Source organism: Amblyomma mixtum, chromosome 6 (genome assembly GCF_055824585.1).
Source record: "Amblyomma mixtum isolate Tamu chromosome 6, ASM5582458v1, whole genome shotgun sequence".
Taxonomy (NCBI): Eukaryota; Metazoa; Arthropoda; class Arachnida; order Ixodida; family Ixodidae; genus Amblyomma; species Amblyomma mixtum.
In genome coordinates, this window is record NC_143017.1 from 72,566,768 (window position 1) to 72,589,669 (window position 22,902).

At 49.9% G+C, this 22,902-nt stretch overlaps 1 protein-coding gene across 1 annotated transcript in view; it reads left to right on the top strand.

Annotated features, from left to right (window-relative positions):
* The window catches only part of LOC149339356 (irregular chiasm C-roughest protein-like), a 358,742-nt gene that overhangs the window by 120,392 nt on the left and 215,448 nt on the right, over positions 1-22,902 (top strand). The window contains exon 4 of the mRNA XM_089548107.1: positions 17,120-17,165. The gene's annotated coding sequence lies outside the window, so the exon portion shown is untranslated. The remainder of the gene's footprint in view (positions 1-17,119; positions 17,166-22,902) is intronic.

A 22,902-nucleotide genomic window follows, 5' to 3' on the forward strand; every position in this document is an offset into this window, starting at 1 on the left:
TAAACAGTCTCTTGCTCGTCTGTTGGGCTTTCTGTTATTTGCGGTTTCCTTCGATTCCTCAGTTTTTCCGTCTCTGATTTCAGATGCGGCTTATGCCTTGCAGCGAGTGCTAGGCGTGAATTTAAAACACATGTGCACTTTGGTTACATGTTCGCGTTAAGAAGGAGTAACTTAAATTGATGAAACACGCGTGCAGCGGTGTGAATGAGTGCGCAGAGCTATGGGTTAAGTACAGCAGAGGAGCTCGTTGCTTCTGAGTTGAAACAATATAACGCACGCGGCTGTTTCAACATTCGCACCAACTAACAGTCGCTTTCAGGCGCCTCGTGTGTGCGCCGCTTTGCGGGGCCCTTTTCGCTCGAGGTACGCATTGCGCAGTACAGCTCGAAATTAAGGCCTGAGCGTGCAATCCATCATGGAGGTCGCACTCGCGTTAGCTTACCGTTTAGCACCCAGCGGGGCGCAAAAATCGTTATTAAAAGGTTTAGTTTCGAAAGGCAAGCGTAAGTAAGATAGCACCAGTACGCTCATATCTTAAACTAGAGCTGAAAAAGAAAAGGAGAAAAGTCGGGAGTTCATTAGTCCTGAAAAGAGAATAGCGAGTTAACACATCGGTCTTTTTCGAGTCCCTGTGCGTGCAGCAGCAGAGCTTGGTGGCGTGATAAACGGGACTAAATACGCGTAAAAGGCTTTGGATGGCAAAAGGAGAGGGAAGGGGGGGGGGGGGGCATTTTATGCCGCCAGATTATTTCTTTCCAAGCGGAAAATTCGATGCGCTCGCGATTTCGTGCATACGGCCTGCGCTTTCATTATTTCATTTTTTTTTTATTTCTTCCTTTCTCAAATTCGCTCAGCGTGGCTTCGTCGGAGGCGGCAAAACAAGGGGCTTATCCGTTATATAGAGGCACAATATCGATCCTCTTTTGGGCGCCCGCGAAACAGTTGCCGACCGGTGCACACTGCCGGTGGGGGCGTGTGTACAGAGTCAGTCTGGAGGTGAGGCGAGGGGATTCCCAGACATGCTACTGGCGGCAGGGTCCTGGCTGATGACGAAGGGGGCGTCCAATTTTGTGCCCGTGTATATAATTTCGAGGCTAGAATGGCGCATGCGCCCGCTGGACAGGAGAGCCGACGCAGGATCGAACCCGTCGTCCGTGCGGTGACGAGACGGACGCTCCCCGCCCTTGTACGTTGTCCGGCTAAGCGAGCGACGACTAGACGTCGCCCGGGCTGGAAGCGGAGGGGAGGCGCTATAGTTTCTTTCGGTGACGTGAGCGTGTAGCAATGGTGTCGTGTGGACCTTGCTGCAGGACCTAGGACAGGCAACAGCTAAAGTTGTGGCAACGCTTGCTTTTATCTTTCTTTTTTGTTGTTGTTGTTCTCAGGCAGGCATTCTTTGAAAAGCAAACACTGGTGGGATGACCATTGATTTAGAAGAACGTCAATTTGGGCTAGATGGCGCATTATTTGAGACTGAAATGGCAATAGCGCTACAGCGAGACGTACACATGCCGAAGCTTGGCGGTGGTAAACGAAGAAAGCGACTTTTGTCAGACTGTCAGCTTTTCTCGATGATCATCCCTGCAATTATGTCGCCTGATGATAGATGGTGACGTATATATGCAGCTGTATATTCTGCATTATTTTCACATGCGCTGTTTGTTAATAACTCTTAATCGAGTATTGCGCTTACTCTTAATGAGCGCTTAAACGACTTATTGCCTCTAGTAAACCGGTAGGTGATTAAGTTCAGTTCCGAGTCAGCGATTGCTACGTCCATTTCCCTCCCAACTCTTCGTCTCTCTCGTTGTGCATTCCGATGGCCTATAAGCCAAAGGTTGGGCCTGGGCCAGATTGAGCACCGCTCCGAAACGCCGAAGAGCGACGCGGTGATGCGAGACGCTCGGAGTGCTTCAGGACGGACGAAGACAGGACGTACGTGTCACGCCGTGTGTGTCGTTCGCGCGTCTCCGCTTCTGCGCTGCATTCGCCGTTTTCGTTGCTCCGGGTGGGTTCCGTTTCCGGCCTCGCGCCCGTCTCCCGCTGAATGACACACGCGCAGTGCGCGAAGGGTTGCCTCTATGATTCATGAGCCCGGGGCGCAGACACCGTGTGGATGCAAAGGGAAGAGGGAGGGGGGGAGGGGGGGGGGGAGAGTGGAAAGGAAAGGGGTGTGCATCTGCGTGACTTCCTCGCCGCGTCTTTCCGTGGTGATGTACGTACTTGTACAGCGCGTCAGAAAGACAGGCCTGGAACCTTTTGCACGTTTCTCATGGAGAAAGGCGTGGACTAGCCTGTCTATAGGGACCGGTACCGGCAACGATAACGAAGAGTACTCTGTTCCTTAAATGCGGTTCCTGTTCCTTAAATGAATGAATGAATGAATGAATGAATGAATGAATGAATGAATGAATGAATGAATGAATGAATGAATGAATGAATGAATGAATGAATGAATGAATGAATGAATGAATGTTTATGGGGTTTAACGTGCCAAAGCGGCTCAGGCTATGAGGGACGCCGTAGTGAAGGGCCCCGGAAATTTCGACCACCTGGGGTTCTTTAACGTGCACTGACATCGCACAGTACACGGGCCTCTAGAATTTTTGCCTCCATCGTAATTCGACCGCCGCGGCCAGGATCGAACCCGCGTTTTTCGGGTCAGTAACCGAGCGCCATAACCACTTAGCCATTGCGGCGGACAGAATGAATGAATGAATGAATGAATGAATGAATGAATGAATGAATGAATGAATGAATGAATGAATGAATGAATGAATGAATGAATGAATGAATGAACACTGATGTCCTCCCTCCCACCCTCTCCTTGCAAAAAAAAAAAAAAGCGACTTCGCCAGCATTGTTTTACACCTTAGGCTCATATGAATAATTTGCATGTATTAATACTTTCGTGTGAGCTAGTCGCTCTTTCGTCTTGGAAAATGGCAGCGTAATAGAAACGGGGGCGACAAGGAAGAAACATAGTCTATGTTTGTGGTGTGTGGTCTATGTCTCTTTGCTGTCCTCCCCGTTTTCGTTTGCGCTGCCATTTTCCATGATTTTTGCATACTTCCTTACCGTATCTCGGTCAAACGAAAGTTCAATTCACGAGTTCCAAAGAATAAGCGCTTGAATCATAAGGTTGTTTGGACCTAGGAAAGCGTCACGATTGGCGGACATAGCGTCACGGTTGGCAGACATCCGTGCACTAAAGCCAACCGCGATGGCCGAGGAGGTGACATAGAGCGCGAGCCAATCACGAACAGCCGTGTCCTGCCTGTTTTATTTTTTTTTAATGCCTGGCCGCATCTCGCAATCCTTCTGCTAAGACGGATTCAGAGCGTAGTCTTTTCACACCAGCGCTCTGTTTACGAGATCCAGTGCTATAGCTTGTGCCCAATTTGATCCTGTTTTATTGTACTTGTCGAGAAGTAAATGATAAACAAACGCTAACGTGCGCGTTTTTATCAATATATAAATTTACATTCATATCGCGAAGTGTTATGGCGCTATGTGTCTTTTGCTGATAACAATTAATATATGTCAAGCAGTTGCGAGAACATTGGAAATGGTTTAGACGAGCATAATTACTTACGGCTCGCGTTTCTGGCGGCGATCAAGTGAAACAGTGTACACTGAGAATGCTCCTGGTTTGAAAAATGTAGCGCCCACGCATTGCGTGGGCATTGAAAAACTCATGTCGTATTCCTGCGCCACCTGTTCCTACAAAACATCTGTCCTGCTTTGTATCCTCCGCAATGCGTAGCTGTCTTTCTCATCACTCTGTATTTTCTTTCCCTCGGCAGGAAACGCTGAGGCGAGCCCAAAGTAATCCTGTTCCAATGTAAACGTTTTCCACGCTCCGCCGATCGCTCGCCTTGGCCACTTGCGAGTGTGTCTTGGCTTGTTTTTCTTTTCTTCAATTTTTGTCATGCACTCCCCCCCACGATCCGCTTTAAACGAAAGCTCACCCACGAAGCGTCCAAGCTGGCAGGGCTGATCTTTCTCCATTCTACGCGTTCGAGTTCTCTCTCGGCACTCGATGACCTATGTATGGGAACGGACAAGAAAAAAAGAAAACAAGAAATGAAAAACGAGAGGTGGAAATGTAAAAAAAGTAAGAAACTCGAGAGCGTCGTGCGGAGACGCCGTTCAATCTCCCGAGTTGTTTACCGGCTTCTGCTGGCCTCACGAAGCTGAGTACACCTGTTCGTCCCAGGGAGATAGCTTAAGAGGATCAGGATCCCGTGTACACGCTGGGCTTACCTTTCGGGATCCCGTTAGCACATTTCTGATTCGGCTTTTTGTTTCTCTCTTTCTTTTCCTCTCTCTCTCTTCTGTACTAGACTCGAAGACAGGCTTTGACCCGTCAGGACAGGTCTCCCCTCTCTCTCTTTTTTTTTAAATGTTGAGCAGTAGCAGTTCAAAAAAAAAAATAAAATGAGAATTCCGCCTCTTTTCTGAAACCAACAGGAGAGCAGTGCTTTATTTAGCAGAAAAATCGGCGTCTGATTTCTCGTAAAAGATATTTTTGGTGACTGGAGGATAGAATGTAGGCATTGCCCAAACCCTGCTTCCTCCGTTTTCCGGACTTGTTTTCTAGTTGGCTTCACGAATGACAGATTTTCGTTTTTTGAAACTCAGCGGGAGTGTGGGTTTCTGCGATGTTAACGCTTTAATTAAGCTTGCCGCATGGAGTTCTGCGTCCACCGGGTTTGATGATAGGTGCACAAAGAAGCCCTGGCTAATGAGAACTACTTTCCCCATCTTCCTTGTTTTCACAACCTTATATGGCTCTTCCCGATGCACCGACATTTCCGGGAAGTGCTGGAAATATATTGTTTCTCTTCTATTTTTATTTGGTACGACGTTACGCATGAATTTGATAAGGTTAATTGGGGAGGAAAGAATTTTTCGCTTCAGGGCGGCAGCGGTAGGTCCGACGAAACAGAACGGAGCTCGCCACCTTTATTGTTTCAAAATCTTCCGTTCTTTAGAATTGGCAGGGTTGTTCGCTTGGGCCGTATTTCACAATAACCTTTATTCACTCCGGGGAATTTAAGTCGGACGCGGAGCGGCTCTTTTACAGAATTTAACGACATTCTTCGAAAAATCGGCCTCTGTTTCACTTTGGCCTATGCGTTAGTTTTTCTTCCTTTCATTTCTTTTTTCGCTCCTGTTATCCTCGGGAGCGGTTATTATTTCTTTCCTTTCCCTTAACTCCTGCCTGGCAGCGCAGGTTTGTAACGGAGCGAGGTGATTTATTAGTCTAAGCCTCCCCTCTTTTTTGTTTCTTCTCTTCTCTTTTTCCCTCAATCCCATTCTTTCACGTGCGTTTGCTAAAGCGAGGAGGAGAGAGCCGTGGAGCCGTAAAAATCAAAACTGGCAGAAAGCACTTTCCGCGTAATCTTTTTTCCGCAATCCTTTCCCTCCCCCTTCGACGGCTCCTCTCGCTTCCCTCTCATTCCCTTTCTCGGCGAAAAAGATTCATTCCAGGAGCGGTAACAGAGCCGCCTGACTGGCCTCATCCTTTAAAACCCTTCCGAGGGAGACGGCTCCTAAGGAGTGGGGGAAGGTGAGCCGCGGGGCGTGGATACGTGAGAGGCAGGTGTGTGGGGATGAGGACAGGGAGGAGGTGGGGAAGTAGGGAAGTAAGGCGCTACCGACCGGGAGCGCTGGGACGCACGTGCGAGAGACACGGGGGAGGCGAGAGGAGGGAGGTTCCGGGATTTAGAAGTTCACATTTCGTCAATCCCCCCAGCCCATCCCGTTATCCCGTATAGCCTGCCTGCCAGCTCTCGCCTTGTATCTGTCTTCTGTTGGTTGTCTTGCCTCTGTCTTGAATAGAACTCATTCTTGTCTGCGTATATATTTTACTTTTCGCGCATCTTTCGTACAAGTGTTACTGGCTTGGGGTTTTCCTTTGTCTCCGCCGCTTCCAGTTTTTTCTCCAAGTTTCTTTACTTTCGCCTCTTCAATCAATAGAAGAAGCCTTCGCTGCCCGCCTTCTTTTCCTTATTTATTTTCCCTTTTTTTGTGTGTGTGTCAAGCTTTTTTTGCATTGCCGTGTTCAACGGTGCCGTTACAATGTGTATACGCTCGTTTTGTGTACACTAGGCACACATACACTAGGTTATAGGTGTGTGCATTCGAGGGCACCCGCTACGCGTTCCCGGCCGGAGGATGCTATAGCATTTTGTTTTCTCCTCCGTTCCCGCTTCTCCTCGGTTGTGTTTTAATAATTTCTCTGGTTCCACATTCAGGCGGTACCCGCAGTCTTCGATGCCTGTTTCGCGCTACCCACTCCTCTCACCTCGTTCGCTCCGCCTGTTTTGTTTCTATTCACCTGAACATTCTCATACTATCCACAATAGCTTATATTTGCTTTCCAACGTTCTATTCAAGCCCATAACGTTTTCCCATTCGATCTCTCCTTCCTGTTTCTGCATCACTGCCCCTCGTTTCTGCCTGCAGGCACGGAGACTTGGGGTGCAGCCGGTATTATAATGTTTTGAAAGCATGGCTGCGACTCTGTTTCAGACCTCTCCATCGCGGAAAAGCGCTCGGCAGAAGAAAACGATACGCCCAAGTGGGCGCGAATGCAGAGGACGAAGAGAGAGAAAAAAGTGAAATGAAATCGTAAGAGCGGTGAGCACAAGACAAGTAAGCTGTCCGAAGAACGAACGATGCGCGTTCTGCTTGCCGTTCGTTCGAGTATCCGAGACTGGTGGATGGCTGCGAAGGCCAGGAGGACGGTCGGCTTCGTCTTGCTGGCGGGCAGGCAAGCTTCCGCGCTGCTTCCCGCGGCATTAGTCTCTCTGCGACCGTGGTTGCGTCCAGCGACTATTTTTCTCTTTGCATTCGTTTCGCGGAGTTTATAACCCCATTTTTTTTCTTCCTTCCTTCATGCTTTCATTTTTTGTTTGTTTTCACAGACAGTCATCTTCTTCTTTGCCCAATGGCGTGGAAAATGCCCCGGGAAGCCGACAAAGGGGCACGGCTTCCGCGAGCTTGAATAAGCAAAACATCGGGAATGAAGGGACAGAAGGGAAAACGAAACAAAATAAAGGAAGGAAAGCAGCCCGGCCGAGATGGAAAGAGAGGAAGAGGGTAGGGGGGCCCAATATATAAAATCTCCTAGGGAAAGGTGAGAGCCTGCGCGTCGGGCCCGATGGACGACGAGCCCAGAAGGAAAAGGACCGAATCATCTCTTCCCCTCTGTCCCCTTCCCTCACAACCCGATCGCCTCGCTCGCTCTGCACGGGGCCAGGTCGTAACGGCTTCAGCAGCGCCATCGACAAGCGAGAAGCAAAAACAAAGGGCAAGAAGGCGGGAGAGAAGGCGAGTGTAAAGAGCCTGCCGCGCCTCCCCGCCTGCTTTGTCTCGGCCGTCCCCCTTGGCTGCCCGAGGCGTTCTGTTTTTCTTGGCCGGTTTTGAGTTTTGAGCGGCAACGCGACCGGCGCGGCGCCGGTGAAGCCTCGCCGGAGGAGCTAGCTCTCGCAGCGGCGGCGGCGGCAGCGACCCGGTTCTCGTCGCTGTCCTGTGATGGATGCTTCTGGAATCTCGCGTCGGCGTGGACGGCCTGTGATGCATTTGCGGGGATTGGGCCGCCACTTCGGGAGCTCTTTGGCCGGAAGCCAATCTCGGCGGCAGCTGCAGGCGCCGCCAGCGTTGCGACGCCGCGTGGGAAAAAGAACAGCGGAGTGAGTGAGAGAGAGGGCGGCTAAGAGACGGCGGAGGGAGAGATCAGAGGCAAGAAAAAGCCTTTTTCTTTTCAGGGCGCCCTTTTCTCTCAGGCGTCTGCCTCTTTCACGTGTCTCTCCTCCTTGGCGTCAACGTTTTTTTGGATTCGCAATTTTTTTCCTGCTCTTTTTCGTTTATTTTATTCCAGCGGCAGCATTTTGACTGTCGCTACTGCTTCTGTTGTTTTCCGACTGATCCCTGGCCCCCGCTCGGCGAGCGTACCGTTGGATCGACGGTGCCTGCATATAGGTGGCCCGGTTGGCTCGTTCGACGCTATCTCGCCTGCAAACTGTCTCGGGCCTCTGCATACAGATGCGGCGCGCCGTTGACATTCGTTCTCGAAAGAAAATGGCGGGATGAGGGGGAGGGTTGGGAGCAGCCATTCACGCTCGCTTTCCCCGCACCTTCGCACGTATGCTTCCCTGGCCTGAAAGCTAAACATTCCTAAAGACTGTGTGTGCCCTCAGGGAAGCAGATAGAGGGAGAGATGAAAAAAAAAAGAGAATGGGCTTTATTTTTATCTAAGAAGTCCAAGCGCTCGCTGGTTTTGGCCGGGCCCTCGCAAGTGGCGAATCATATTTATATGCAGCGAGCGAGAATCAGACAGATTGTATGCAAATACTCATGGAGTATGTCGTAAATGCTGCGGATGAATGAAGGGACGGTTACGCGGGAAATAAAAGTTATACATAAAGGTAGTGGCAAGAGGGAAAAAATAGCAGATAAGATAGTTTAGCATGGCTGAGCGCAGAGTATCGTGCTCCAGTTACGGTGGGAATTTGCCATGAAGGCTTTCAGCCTAAAGGCCTTTACCATAAGGCCTGTACCCTAAAGGTCTTTACCATAAGGCCTTTACTCTAAATGTCTTTACCATAAGGCATTCCCCTAAAGGCCTTTATATAAGTAAGGTCTTTATTCTAAAGGCCTTTGACCTAAGGGCAGTTTACCCAAAGGCTTTTAACACAACGGCCTTTACTCTGAAGACATTTACCTTTAACGGTTTCACCTGGGTGTACCCTTCACCCAGGGGAAGGCCTGCCAGGTGTGTACACCTGACAGGTTGCTCGTTGGGCAGGTGGGGCGCCTGCAACAAGAGTTCTAGCTCCTCTGCGAGACACCAGCACCTTACGAACGCGAGTGAGTGAGCTCCCGTTAGTAAGTCTACGTTTCATCTGAGTCTCGGTGATAATGGAATCATATAAATTTCCAAAAGCGGTCAAGGTAACCCGACCGAACGCAGCCTCTGTGCAGTTCTTTAACGAGCCTCAGGTTAACGATTAGCTGCGACAGGTACGGGGCATTTCGCCCCGTAACGAGCACACACTGTGTTTGCACTTAATGTTGGGCCACTCACGATAGCCTTGAGCCTTTCTCCGTGCTGCTGTCCACCCCATTTCAGGCACAGGTAAATCTCTCAGGCTTTATTAATGCATACCCAGGTCACGTTTAAGCACCACATGACGACCTCCTCTCATCTGCTGAGCAAGCGCATCGAACGAACGCTTCACTTCTTCAGAATCGCGTGCGGGGCCTCATCACTAACGTCCGCGGATAACCCTGAACCATGTTTACTTTGCGGCCGACCGCCTTCATCAATTGATATCACGTGGCTTTACTTAGCGGTCCTTCTCGAACTTTGCTCCTATTGATTTCCTATTGCCCTCTCGGTACTAGTCAAACCGACGCTCACGAACCCTTCCCAATCGTCAGCGCATGGCCTCCGCGTGCACAGCATTTAGCTGCCTTTCACAGCAGCATGCCAGCCCTCTCTCTCTCTCTTTTTTACATCTTCCTCGGCGACCTTCGTGCGGGCCGACACGCGGGGCCAAGTTCAACGAGCGTAATAAGTGAGAGAAACTGCGCGGATGCACGCGACGTTTACACGTGTTCGGCTGTCGTTTCGTGCTCCACTGCCGCAACGCACGCGCGAGGCAGCGCTAAGCTTCAGCAGCGGCGGCTTCCTAGGGAGAGGGAAAGACGAGGTGTCCCACTTTTCCTCGGTTCCCGCTAGAGATCAAAGGGAACGAGAGAGAAACGGCAAAAAAAATAAACGGGAGTATTTCCTTACGCAGAAGGGAGGCAAGGAAACGAAACTAAGCCATGAAAAAGGAACAGAAAAAACCATGCAAACATGGGAAGCGGCCGAGCGTCACGATGCGGAACGAGCACGAAAAAGAAACGTATAGCTGGTGAGGCGAGCAGCAGCAGCAGCAGCAGCAACTCGCGGCCAGGCCGTGTAGCACCAGGGCCAGTAGTAGTACGTGGGGTCAAAAACGAAGGGACCAAGCGTGCGCTTGATGAATGCAGACCATTAATCTTGCTCGGCTCGCCTCCCCCGCTCGCCTCCCTCTCCCTCCCGCAAAAGTCCGCTTTCTCCTCCGTCGGCAGCCGGGAACGAGGCAGCGGGCCGGCGGCGGTCGCCATTAATCGGCCCGTAATTATGGCCGAACGCCTTCGCGGGCTCGCCGCAAGAGCGCTGGCGCGCGAACCCTCTTCCCCTCGTCCGCTCCGCAAAACCGGAGCGTTGTTTTGGGAGTCTGGGCCAGGGTTAGCAGCACAAGTAGTGGCGCGGCGGCTTCTGCTGGCGCGTTTATGATCGTGTCTACATGCGCAGCCGGTGCACTTTCTTCTTTACTATTTCTGCTTTGTTTTTAACAAGGACGATAGGGAGCGTAGCGGGATGCTGTTCGGGATGCGGGGCAGCAAGGACGGGGGGAGGCTGCGGCGTCCTGCATCTCTTGTTGTTTCCCGGTGTCGTTCTACGGCTTTGTTGTTAGCTGTTGAAGCGGCGGCGGCGGGGGAAGACGAGCAGTGCGGGATCCACCAACAAATGACCCGCGAACGTCTGCCGGGGCCGCTCGGCGCCGGAGCGGTTGGAGCCCGGTCTCCGGCAGCTTCCGGAATGAAGCTGCTCCCTTTTGCGACGCCAGGAAGCGGTGCCCCTTTTTATCGTTCCGGCGATGAAGCGGACACGCGCCCGCGCGTTTTCTCCTCTCCTTCCCCCATGACTCCTCTCCTCTCCCCTCTCCTTTTGTCTTTGCTCTCCCGCATTCCTTCTCACCCACGAGCCTTTGCGAGATTAGCGAGGCCACTGCTAAAAGTTGTAGTCGCACGTTCGCCGCGTGGGAGGAAAAATGAGGATCGGAGAGAGGGAAACGTGCGCGTAAGCTGGTGTGCACGCGCGCTCGCTTTCCCAACTCATCGGTCCCCTCCCCTCTTCCCTTGCTTACACCTCTCCTTCGGCTCAGCTGGTGAGCGGCCTGCGTTTTCGGCGAAACGTCGTTGTGCGCTGGCTTTGTTAGTCGGAATAACTGGCGGGTGGAGCGGCGCGTTTACGGAGAAGGACGGGCGCGCGCTGCTTTGCTCGGAAGGGGCGCGAGCTGGCTGGACGCGTTCCGCAACAGCGGAGAGAGAAGCAGAGAGGACACGTGCTCGTCCCGGGCCGATGGAGACGACGCAGTTTCAGACAAGAAGGGGACATTATCTAATTCAGCGCGGTTTTTCCGGCGTGGCGGCGTCACCCGCTGTCGTCGACTCTTCGCGGCTTGTTGTTGATCGGAGCGGCGGCGAGTTTCAAAAGAGTGCGTGCCCCCATGTGGTATCCGAGGCTGCGGGCGCTTATCACCGGTTGGTGGGCGTGCGGTGTGTGTGTGTGTGTGTGTGTTTGGGGGGGGGGGGGGGATTTTGTGTTTGAGACGCCTGGGAGGCTGCGAAACGAAAGAGCAATTCTGGCGCCTCGAACTGTGGCTCATGCGGGGAAGCAGTATACTTTCAATTACCAATTACGCCTTTTTTGTGGTCCATTGCACCTACTCGTCGCAACTGCGGGTTATTCTACTGCGTCTGGTTATGCGAGAGGATTGTTAATTGAAGCTAATAGTGCAACTCTGGAACTATGCGCATCCGCCAAGTTTTTTTTCGAAAGTTATTAGGAGGACGTTCCATGCAACTGTAATTATAGCTTCTGGCTGCGGTTTGTTTGAAATTAAAGGCGTTTTAACGTTTTTAATTGTGTCCCTTTATTTTTTTCGGGTAGTTTAGAGATTTGAGTCGTGAGACGCCAGCATTTAAAAACATTTAGAAAATGTAAAACAAGTTTCAAAACAAGAATGAGACGCGGTACTTTAAAAGCTTTTGGTGATATTGATGCCAGGAGTAGCTGAGAGACGTCTGTAGACAGAAGGGACGGAATCAATGTCTTCACTTTGCAGTGCTGCTGAAATCACACCTCTGAAACATGCTCATTGTATCTGCATACTATAGTCCGGTAAAAGTTTCAGCCTCCATTGATGTGCAGTTTTGCTGTCAATTTATTCAGTGCTAAGGCATTCTTGTGTATGTGCAGACTGAAGCAAAAATATAGAAATTCGGGCCTCTTCACCACGACATGCAGAAAGGAGTCAATGGTAGCTGCTTTATCATCGCATAACTAGCGTTAAGCAATCTGTCAGCAGAGCTCAGCGCTGAACGGCTGAATAGCAACCTTTTCCTTTTCTCACACCATATCCACAGGATGTCGTGGCATTAGAGGGGCAACTATGGTGGGTTTGGTAGAAGCCCATTGCCGTCGGTGAGAATTTTGACCATGGTGATGATTTAATTTGTTTAATGGCGCAACGATAGCTCGTCCAAGTAGCTTGGCGTAGCTAACTTGTGTGGTGTGCGCGAGGTGGAAGACATATCGTTTAGCATTTTGATGAGGTCATGTGGCGTTATGTCATTATACAAAGCATTCATTTAGTAACCTCATCTCCGCGAGCCTTCGTGGAAACGTACCCATCATAACAATCGCCTGTGAAATCGAGCGAGAGTACAGAATGGTTGCATTAACGTGATAGTGACCGTCATGTTTGAGATCAGGGGCGCGGCTAAAAGCTGGACGTTTATCTAAAACGCTTACCTCAACCTACTGCGACGTTCACTGCAGAAGCTATGCATGAAGCGTTCATCATGGTGTCTGTGACGTCACTAGCCGCAGAAGTGGGGCATGTCAGCGGCGTTGGGCCGCTCCCAGTCGACGGAGCGCCGCCGCTGAGTGCAGGGAGCGAAAGCACAGTTCGCGCTGGCGTTGGAAATACGCGCCGTTCGTATCGCAAACGACAGATGGGAGGGTCTTCGGCTGCAGCTTTCGGGCCGGAGTCGGAGTAAATTGCGCAAGTGGCGGCAGAAATCCAGTTAGCGAAAAGCAAACGCTCGATTCACATTGGCCGTGCCCGCGTAGCCGCTGCCGTGTTCATTAACCTGATTGAATTTGGCTCCGGAAGGGAGAGGAGGGCGTTCATCGTTCCAGCGGTGTCGATTTTGGAAGCTTCTCCATCTTTTTCGGCCCTCGCTTGCTTTGACTCTGCGTGCTTTGTTTTTTTTTTTAACCAGATATACGTTTTCATCGGTGTACTGCCTACTTTTTTTGTGTGTGTGTTTTCACATCACGCAAAAATATGCAAAAAAAAAGCAGTGGAGAATCACGAGGCTCTATATGCGTGGGTGGGGGTGCTATAGATACGAGTTCTGTGTGTACGGTCGTACACAGATAAGTACAGAGAGTTCTAGCGGTATGCAGCGATTAAACGGCCCGCCGTACATATGCGCCGAAATTAGCTCCGTAGATCGACGTTAAACGCAGCAGAATTGCCGCTTGTTTGTGTGTGCTTGTAAATTGGGCGTAATACCGTGATGATAAGCGTCCTTGTATGTTCCAGGCTACTATACTTTTTCTCTGGATGCCACGCTTTCTCTGCTACCTCCGGTCGGCACCTCCAATGGTTTTTTTTTTTTTTTTGTTAAACATATCTGCGAGATTGCGTGCAGGTATCGTCATTATGAGCACCATCCCAATTATCATCATCATCAGACAAAAAAAATATTCCTGCCTTTTCACTCTTTAAAAAATGTGTAGAATTCGCTATGCAATGACCTGACCGCAGTACAGACTTGGGCTGAGAAGTGTTCTGTACTAGACCTCGGGAATTAATGGCGACATTTTGTCATTTTTGCGCGTTCAATCATGTTTGTTTATGCGTGGTGCTGTACGCCTTCTGCGTAATCGTTGTAAGCTGCAACGCTGAATTTAAGTGTTGACGCATTGCCTCGAGTGACCTGAGGTTTCGAGCAATCCGTTTAACCTAGGCTTTTTAATTCCATTCTTAGGGTGTTGCTGGACGAGTCAAGTCTGAAGAAAACAGAAAGTTAGCTGGTTAACGTGCAGGGCAATTATTCTCGGATAAAAGAATTAGGCGTTTTGTATTTCTGTCGTTTATAATTTGCGCGTGCTTAAGTTCTTAGGTGAGTGTCACTCTTACCTCAGATGAATCGCCAATGAAAAACGTTGCTACTCTTGGTGTAACAGGTAGTTTGAAATACACGCAATACCGTTATTCAGAATCATACTGATGAAACAATCACACTTTGTTAGCTATGGCTATAAAACAAACGGGAAGAAAGAGAAAACCGGCTGTTACCAGGCAACCTTTCTGTTATTTCATTAGATTCAGGAAACAAACAGAGAGTCAGCGAGAAACTACCGTTATATCTAAGACATCATTCGGTTCCCTTACGGCGCCTGTTCAGTGGCAGCAGAGAGTAGACGCGAAGGGTATACGAGCGCAAAGAGAACCCAACGTGTCTTGAAAACACAAATGCGGCGTCGCCCATTCGTATAAATCTCAGCATGGACATAAAAAAGACTGGTGAGCCGTTTCGACCCGTTTCCACGGTTATAAAGCAAATAAGTATGCAAAAAAGGACTGGCTAAGGAAAGGTTCGGTGCTGGCAGCGCCAGAGAGGAGCCCTTAAACAACTGGCCATTTTGACGACGACGCGCGCCGCGCGCGCACATATGTGCGTTCTATGCAGCAGCGGGAGCAGGCGCGCACTTAAAAGGAGAGAGGACGGTGGCATTCAGAGCAGCAGTTGCCGAACGACGCGGCCACTCGCCGACAACTGTTTCCGACAACGACGTCGACCCTCGAGGGCTCGCTGCATATGCGGCTACCGGCCGCCGTTCGCGCTGGAGGTAGAGAGACTCCGGTGTGTGTCATCGCCACCGCAAGCGCCAGAAAGCATGAGGAGAGTTCACGCGGTCGTGGTACGAGGGGTGGCTGGGGGGCGGGTATATTCATTTGCACCTCGAGCCTCTGAGCACCTTTCGCTTTAATTTTGTTCTTCTTGTTCGCGCACCGACCCTAGCCACGGCTCAGGAGGATTATGGGGCGTACGTGACCCCGCATGGAGTCCAGAGCGGCTGGCGTTATTTGTGGTGCGAACGCACACACGAACGCACACGCGCTTTCCTGCCCTAACGTACATAGTAGGGGCCGCGCAGTGAACTAACCCGTCCTGCGCTCCTTTGCACCGGCCAAGGCTTTATATTCTCCGCGGTCTTTGCTCTGCGGGAACGCGGTGGAAGTTTGAGGGAAAAAGTATAAGAGAGTGGAAGGAGAGGGGAATTTACTTTGGCACGCATTTGTTATACCGCGGAGGAAGGCAGTTACCCCGCCGGAGTGGCTCTTGAGAAGCGTGTGCGAGACGCTGTCTTTGCACGCTGTGCCGTAAGGCTATAGAGCTTCCGCGTTTCTCGAGAATGGGTGCGGCATTTTGAGTTGGAAGCTTGGGTAGAAGAGATTGTCGTTGCATCCTTTCAGCTAGTCGAGCCAGTGAGTGCGGCATACCGCACCGGTTTGATTCTTGTGTGATATTAAGACACCTGTTGTGGCGAATTCCGCCTCACCTGCGTCTGCTTTACTCAGCCGTATTTTTTCTTCACGCATATGAACAGTTTATAGTTTATTAGCTCCTGTCATGACAGAGTGAAGTTATACACAAAGAGACCCATTTTAGGCCTGGACTCACTCGGGAGCTGTTGTGTTAAGTCGGCACGAATCATTTTCAAAATTTCTGCCATGTCCTAGTTAATGCTGACTGTTTGTGGCGGGCCAGAATAACTGAATGAACTTGGGTTTGTTCTGTGTTTTATTGCGGTACCCGACAATACGCAGGAAGTGGCCAAAGCGGGAGACACTTAAGGACAAGCCTAAATACCCGACATTATTTTGTTTCGCTTCCTTTTGAGCGAACAAAAATAAATTATTTCGCAACACCAAAGAAGTATAGCTTATTCTTTGTATGTCGGGTTCAAGCAAATGTGGAAACCCTCTGAGCTTTCACGCAATCGAAAACATAGCGAGAGAACTGAGAGCGGTGAAAGTGGAAATGCGTTGGTTTTATACCCGTGCCACACGAGCACAAGAAATGGCAGTAAATGCTTAAGGCCCTAAGATTGTTAATGTCATTATTTTCGGAGTTGGTGCTACACGTCCACATTTAATGCCATTATCGAAAGTGACGATGACGATAACGCTTGCAAGGTAGACAAAAGCTACATCTGAATATAAACATTCCTAATGAGCACAATATATCGGGAATGTTGTTCAAATGTAATGTAAAAACGATTTTCCAGAAAATACGGCTGTTCCTGCTCTACAAGTCGAAAAAGTAGCCATAAACTCGCATGTCAGCACACAAGTCGAGAGTACCTGTCAATAAAGCTGGTTAAAATGGCGCTCTTCGCATCGAAAATGCGGTATAGATGCCTCATCTGACTGAAAGTTAAAAATTAATCATTTCCTACTAGTTAGGAAGTTGTTACTAACAAAGCTGCATGCTTTTCTGCGTGTGGAATGGGAACGAGAGTACACAATGCACGGGCGAATGAGTTGTGGTGAACTCAGTAGGTCGCGAATGGCAGTAAGGCTAATGCCATTAAATTTATGCGTGTGGCACCGTACGAATGCCATTAAAATTTAAGGCAGTAAGCACTTAATGGCATTAAATCTGCCCGTGTGGGACGGGTATTATATGCGACGCGAGCACCTATTTTTCGGCCTTACTACCCTGCTGCGTGTTTGTTAATTCCCATCGCGTGCAACAGAATTCGCGCGAGCCATGGAAGAAAAGGCAGAGTCCGTCCTGATTCCTTGCGTGTTTTATCAATTCGTGGATGGTCATTGTTAACAAAGCATTTACATAATTTATGCCCAGGAAATTCGAAGCGCTTCGTTTTTGTCTTAGCAAAGCATGTTGAAAGTGTTGCTTTGAAACACCTTCAGGCGCATACGCGGGATGCAAGCGAATAAAACAGCGTAGGTGCTGGGCACAAAAACTGCAACGTTCGATATCGTTCGGTTAAGTTTTTCCAGACCTCGGGCATGCAGCCGTGTCGCTGATCGAAACTGTGCGCGTGAAAATGCATCGTGATCGCAGTTTCCTTCTGATTGTTTTTATGTTATTATTTCTCTTTGTTTTCTTGTTGGCGTAAGTGACTTTACTTCTGTGCCTGTTTCCGGCCATGCTGTGCTAACGACTTCCGTTTCGCTCGCAGGCTCCTGGCAGAGAGAAGCCGACGAGGCGCCTTCAAAGAACCTTGGGTATGCACTGTTTTTTTTTATCAGTCAACAACGTTTTCTCTCTTTCTTGAATACACACGCGCCGGCTTTTCGCCATAACGAATAGCAACCAAACACGGAATGCATGCTTTCACCTCATCATTCCCTGCCGTGAGCCCGTTTTTGCGCGTGCCTCCGATTTCTAGACTTTTGTTCTCCACGTGTTCTAGCGTCCTTCCTGTGTTTTCTATCTCCGTTTTCTCTTTCTAGCCATTTCTTCCTTGTATTCCAGTCCCGAAGTTTACGTGCACTCATAAATCATCAAAGAGATATCAATTGTTCCCTGAACAAGCACGACGGAGTCCATCCAAACTCTCTAGAATCCGCAGGGCAAAGGCGCTGAGTTGTCTTCACAAGGAAGTTTATGCGCAGCTACGCTGGACCCATAAACCTGCGCTTTGAACGCGCGCATGGGCGTTTTATTTTGCGTGACGTCACCGCGATTGAAACTCAGAACGTCCATCCTACCCCATTCTTTCTACATCCTCCCTTTTCCTATCCGCGCCGCGCGTCCACGGACACGAAAGCTCGGTGATCACATGACAGGGGATGCATTAGGCACCGGGCGCACACTAACCGCGGCATATGAGGCTGAATCGACGAGTGCAGTATCCTCGCACGCCGTTCACCACGAAGCTCGCGGTTTGTGTTGTTCATGAACTCTTCACGACACCGGAATCCAGCGGTGTTCGTTTCCATTGACTCGCTTACATCTGCCGACTGCAGAGCCCTCGCCGTCGACTGTTCCTGCATCGAAGCAGGTGAAAATGTAGGGATAGGAACGAACAAACGAGAAAAAAAAAATGCGAAAACGAGCGAGTCGGTTCCACCTTCCCCGACCGGTGGCGGAGAAACTTCGCGCGCTGCAGGGCTTCGTAGCGCGAGCCGCGTAAGCGTACGTACGCACGTACGCACAGAAAATAGCGAGCTTCCACACCCGCGCGAACAGCCGAGCAAGCAGGCTTGCAGGTTGATTCCACGGCATCTCTGATTTCACGCACCAAGCGCCAATTTTCTCATTATCCGTCTTTCGCCGCTCCGCCTAGAGCGCGAGCACCTACGGGTCTCTCGCAAAACGCGCGCACAGACGCACGCACGAAACGCAGGCGAGCGTTTCGCGCGAGCACACGCACGCATACGCACACACGCGCATGCGCACACACGCAGTGCTGCGCGACTCTGCGCACGCCACTCAAGCGAGCAATCCCTGGAGAACCCAGCAGCTCCCGTTTTCCGATCTAGTCGCTGAGTGAACTCTGCGACCTCCTACTTGGGCGCACCGTTTGATTATTATCGCCCCCTCTCGATTTCATTCCATTATTTTTCGTAAGCTTCGTTTGATGCTTTCGAGCTTTGTCCGTATAGCGTGCGAATTCCGTGGGTACTGTGTGCAGCCATGACTAAACCGCGCATAGAAATTGGGAACATGGGGGAAAAAAAAAGAGGTCAGACAAATAAAAAAAAAGGAACGCAAGAGAAAGGAAAATAGCCTCATCTACAACAATCAAATTTAAACTTACTTTCGTTGTCTTGTTGGAGAGCTATAGCAAGCGCGTTCACCTCGGGAACTGATCTTCGCTGTGTATTTTTTTAAGGGAGAGCAAACGGCCGCGCGCGTCACGGTGGTGATAGCCGGGGTAAGTCTCGGGTCGGTTGAAAGTGCTAACAAAATTAGGGGATAGTGTAATGTATTGAGAGCCCTCCCGGTTTTCCACCCTCATCTTTAGTAGCACGCCAGGTTTACTACCAGACACACATCTGCCTGCATTCATTAAAATATCTCTCTCTAGCTCTGGTTTACTTAGTTCGCAGAGCGACTGCCCCGGACCGGTGGTAGTCTCGGTTTTCCACCCTCATCTTTAGTAGCACGCCAGGTTTACTACCAGACACACATCTCCTGCCTGCATTCATTAAAATATCTCTCTCTCGCTCTGGTTTACTTAGTTCGCAGAGCGACTGCCCCGGACCGGTGGTTGTCTCGGGTTCGATCCCCGTGCCAAGCAAAAATTTTCTTTACCTGCGGAGCTTCTCCGAATTCTGTGTCGCTTTCGTTTGTAGACATATGTCTGCTCTCAGGTTGATGCTAATGAGTAATTGCCGCCGCGGTGGCTCAGTGGTTATGGTGCTCGGCTGCTGACCCGAAAGACGCGGGTTCGATCCCGGACGCGGCGGTCGAATTTCTTTGGAGGAGAAAATCTAGAGGCCCCTGTACTGTGCGATGTCAGTGCACGTTAAAGAACCCCAGGTGGTCGAAATTTCCGGAGCCCTCCACTACGGCGTCTCTCATAGCCTTAGTCGCTTTGGGACGTTAAACACCATAAACCAACCAACCAAGCTAATGAGTAATTACTTCCCAATTAAGATATCCTCCATAAAGTGAGCAATTAAATTCTAATAAGGAAGGGTGTGAGGCAGGGAGACACGATCTCGCCAATGCTATTCAACGCCTGTTTACAGGAGGTGTTCCGAGGCCAGAATTGGAAACAGTTGCGGATAAGAGTTAATGGAGAATGCCTAAGTAATTTGCGATTCGCTGACGACATTGCCTTGCTAACTCACTCGGGAGATGAACAGCAAAGCGTGATCAACGAGTTAGACAGGCAGAGCAGAACGGTGGGTCTAAAAAAAGTAATCTTCAACAGACTCGCAAGGGAACAGCAATTTTTTTTTTTCGAGAAGTTTGCCATGAGGCATAAGCTGAGAAAGGGGGAGTCGAATATATGATATATAAAGTTAAAAGAAGGGGTGGGGACCAGTTTCAGCGAGGTAGTCGCATAGGTTGCTGGCGAACTGATTCACGATTGGTAACGAGATGCTGGAAGTGGTAAAGGAATACGAGTACTTAGGGCAGGGAGTGACTACCGATCTGGATCATGAGAGGAAAATAACTAGAATAATAATAATGAGGTGGAACGCATATGGCAGGTTCTCTGAGATCATGAATGGCAGTTTGCCAATATTCCTTAAGAGAAAAATATACAACAGATGTATCTTACCGGTACTCACCTATGGGGCAGTAACGTGGAGGCTAACGAAAAGGGTGCAGCTTATATTAAGGACAACGCATTGAGCTATGGAAAGAAAAATAGATGTAACGTTAAAAGACCGCAAGACGGCAGAGTCGGTGAGGGAACAAGCGCGGATTAATGACATCGTAGTCGAAATCAAGAGGAAGAATAGGGCTTGGGTAGGGCATGTAATGCGAAGGCAAGATAATCGCTTGTCCATAAGGGTAACGGAGTAGATTTCAAGAGAAGGCAAGCGTAGCAGGGGGCGGCAGAAAGTTAGGTGGGCGGATGAGATTAAAAAATTTGCGGGAATACGGTGGCCGCAACTAGCACAGGACAGGGTTAATACGAGAGACATGGGAGAGACATTTGCCCTGCAGTGGGCGTAATCAGGCTGATGATGATGAATTAAAATGTTGCTGCTGTTCAGCTGTGCGACCTGAATCTGCCGCTGAAAGCTATAGTTGTGTGGTCACTAAATCGGGAACATATTATGTGAGCAATATTCCTTGTAGCAATATTCCTCGTTTGGGTGCCACGAACATGACGCAAGCGCGACGTGCCTCGAAATATACACGGGGGCTGATGACTCATGAAAGCGCTGTGCGTCCTCGGCGTCGTCGTCAGAGCTTCTTGATTCCGGCTCGTGATCGGCATAGAAGGCTGTTCAATGCAGGTGCAGTACAGGCAGCAAAAAAAAAAAAAAAAAGAAACGTGCGATTTGTAAAGACAAGTTCGCGTTCGTGTATACTGTGCAGCTCGCGAAGGAGCCCGGACACACCCCAACAGAACCCGCGAAAGTGCGATTACCACACCACCGGCCGTTCCCCGCGCTGGCCGGAAGATGTCAAACCCGGCTTTGCTCTCTTTGTAACGTGGAGAGCGCCCTTTCCCTCTATAACAAGGCTTCTCGCTCTCTCTACTTTGCACGTACATCCACCCCATTCCTTCTCGGCTTTCTTTCTTTTCCATCGGTGGAAACGAAGGCATTAAAAAGAAGCGAACGAAGGAACTAAAACAGCGAGAAGGCAACTAACTGATTAGGCGAACGGCGCGTATGGGGGAAGTGATCAGCGCACGCACGAACAGGGGAGGGAACGGGGTGCATAGGAAATTAAACGAAGGCCCCGTCGCGTTTCCGTCGTGTCATTTTGTTCTTCCCGTGTTGTGCCAGACTTGCGTCTGTCTTTGATTTGCAGTTTTTCCACTCTGTATATACTTCCCTATTCGCGCTTTTCATTCGTTCGCCTTTGCAGCCCCGCGCTGGCCGGTTTCGGCGCGCTCCTCGCGAGCGGCTCTCTTCGGGTCCCGACACCGGCAGGGGGCTACCCTCGTGGGGGGCCGATTGCACATTTGGCGCGACGGATGCAGGGTGACGAAGACGCATTGCGCAACGGACGGCAAACTGGCGGCGTAATTATACACCGGTAGAGGCGGCGGCGGGAGGCTGCTTTCTGCCGGCCCGCTTCAAAAGACGCTTTTGTGGTGCACGATCTCAGCGCACGTTAAAGAGCCACAACTGGTCTAAATTAGTCCGGAACCCACGACTAGGCTACCCTTTCTCTTATCTTCTTTTTTTCGCTCCCTGATTCGTCCTTTTCCTTGCGGTGTGGTTCCGCTGTCCGCCTAGAGTGATACGGTTACTGCGCCTTTCCTTTCCTCATAGCCATTTATTATTTCTATTATTTGGCTACATGCTCTGTGTGGTTCGGCTTGCCATTGTAAAGGCGTGTGCATGCACAGGACGAACTGATCAGCTACGAACTGATCGGCTAGTTGGTTACACATCTCAAAATTTCCGAGCGCACGAGAACGAAACGAAGACTGACAGAAAGGACACGGCGCTTTGTGGTGTGTGTCCTTTCTGTCAGTCTTCGTTTCGTTCTCGTGCGCTCGGAAATTTTTGGGTGTGTATGCAGTCGGATGAAATATTAAATAGCACAATTCATTACTGCCCAGTGAACGACTAGCGTCGAATATTCGAAATAGTTCTCTAGAAATGTGGTCCCTTTCATGCTCCTTGAATTTGATGCTGAAGTAGAATTAATATACTTGCTAGCTAAGTGTATCTGAATTAAAGTTTTGTTAAAAGATAAAAGGAAACAGAAAAGAACAATCTTCGATAATGTAAGAGCGTGAGAGCGTAAGCGTAAGAGATTCACTTAGCAGCCTCTGTTGAATGCAGGGACTTGGCTTGTGCGACACTTCTTTGTGAGCTTACGATGGACTGATGGAAACGTTCGATAAATATTTCGGGTGGCGCCAACCACCCAGCTTTCCCTTTTCGTCATCATTACGGATGAAGACGGGTGCATTTGATGCAACTACCGTGGTCACTCCTCTGCGGACGAGGATTGAAAAGTATCTTGAGAAACTGTACACCAAGACGGACGCATTTCTAGAAAAGGCACTGCAAAAGGCGAAAGGTAGTTTATATGTATAACCTCGGTGTTAGTATACTGCATCTGTCTGCTTATTGGCAGCACATTTTGCTAAACGTGGTGGAGAAAGCCCGTTGATTGAACGTATTGATTCATGCCTTGCGATTGGTTCGACGTAAGCGACTCTTAATGCCCCTTCCCCCTCCTTTTCCCTTAAAGAACGAAAAGAGAAGAAACAGCTCCTCACTGCATCGGAGCAGCTTACGCGTTGATCGGCTAACTTGCCTTCAACTCGACGGGCCAGGCAGGCTCCGTGCATTGGCGTTGCAG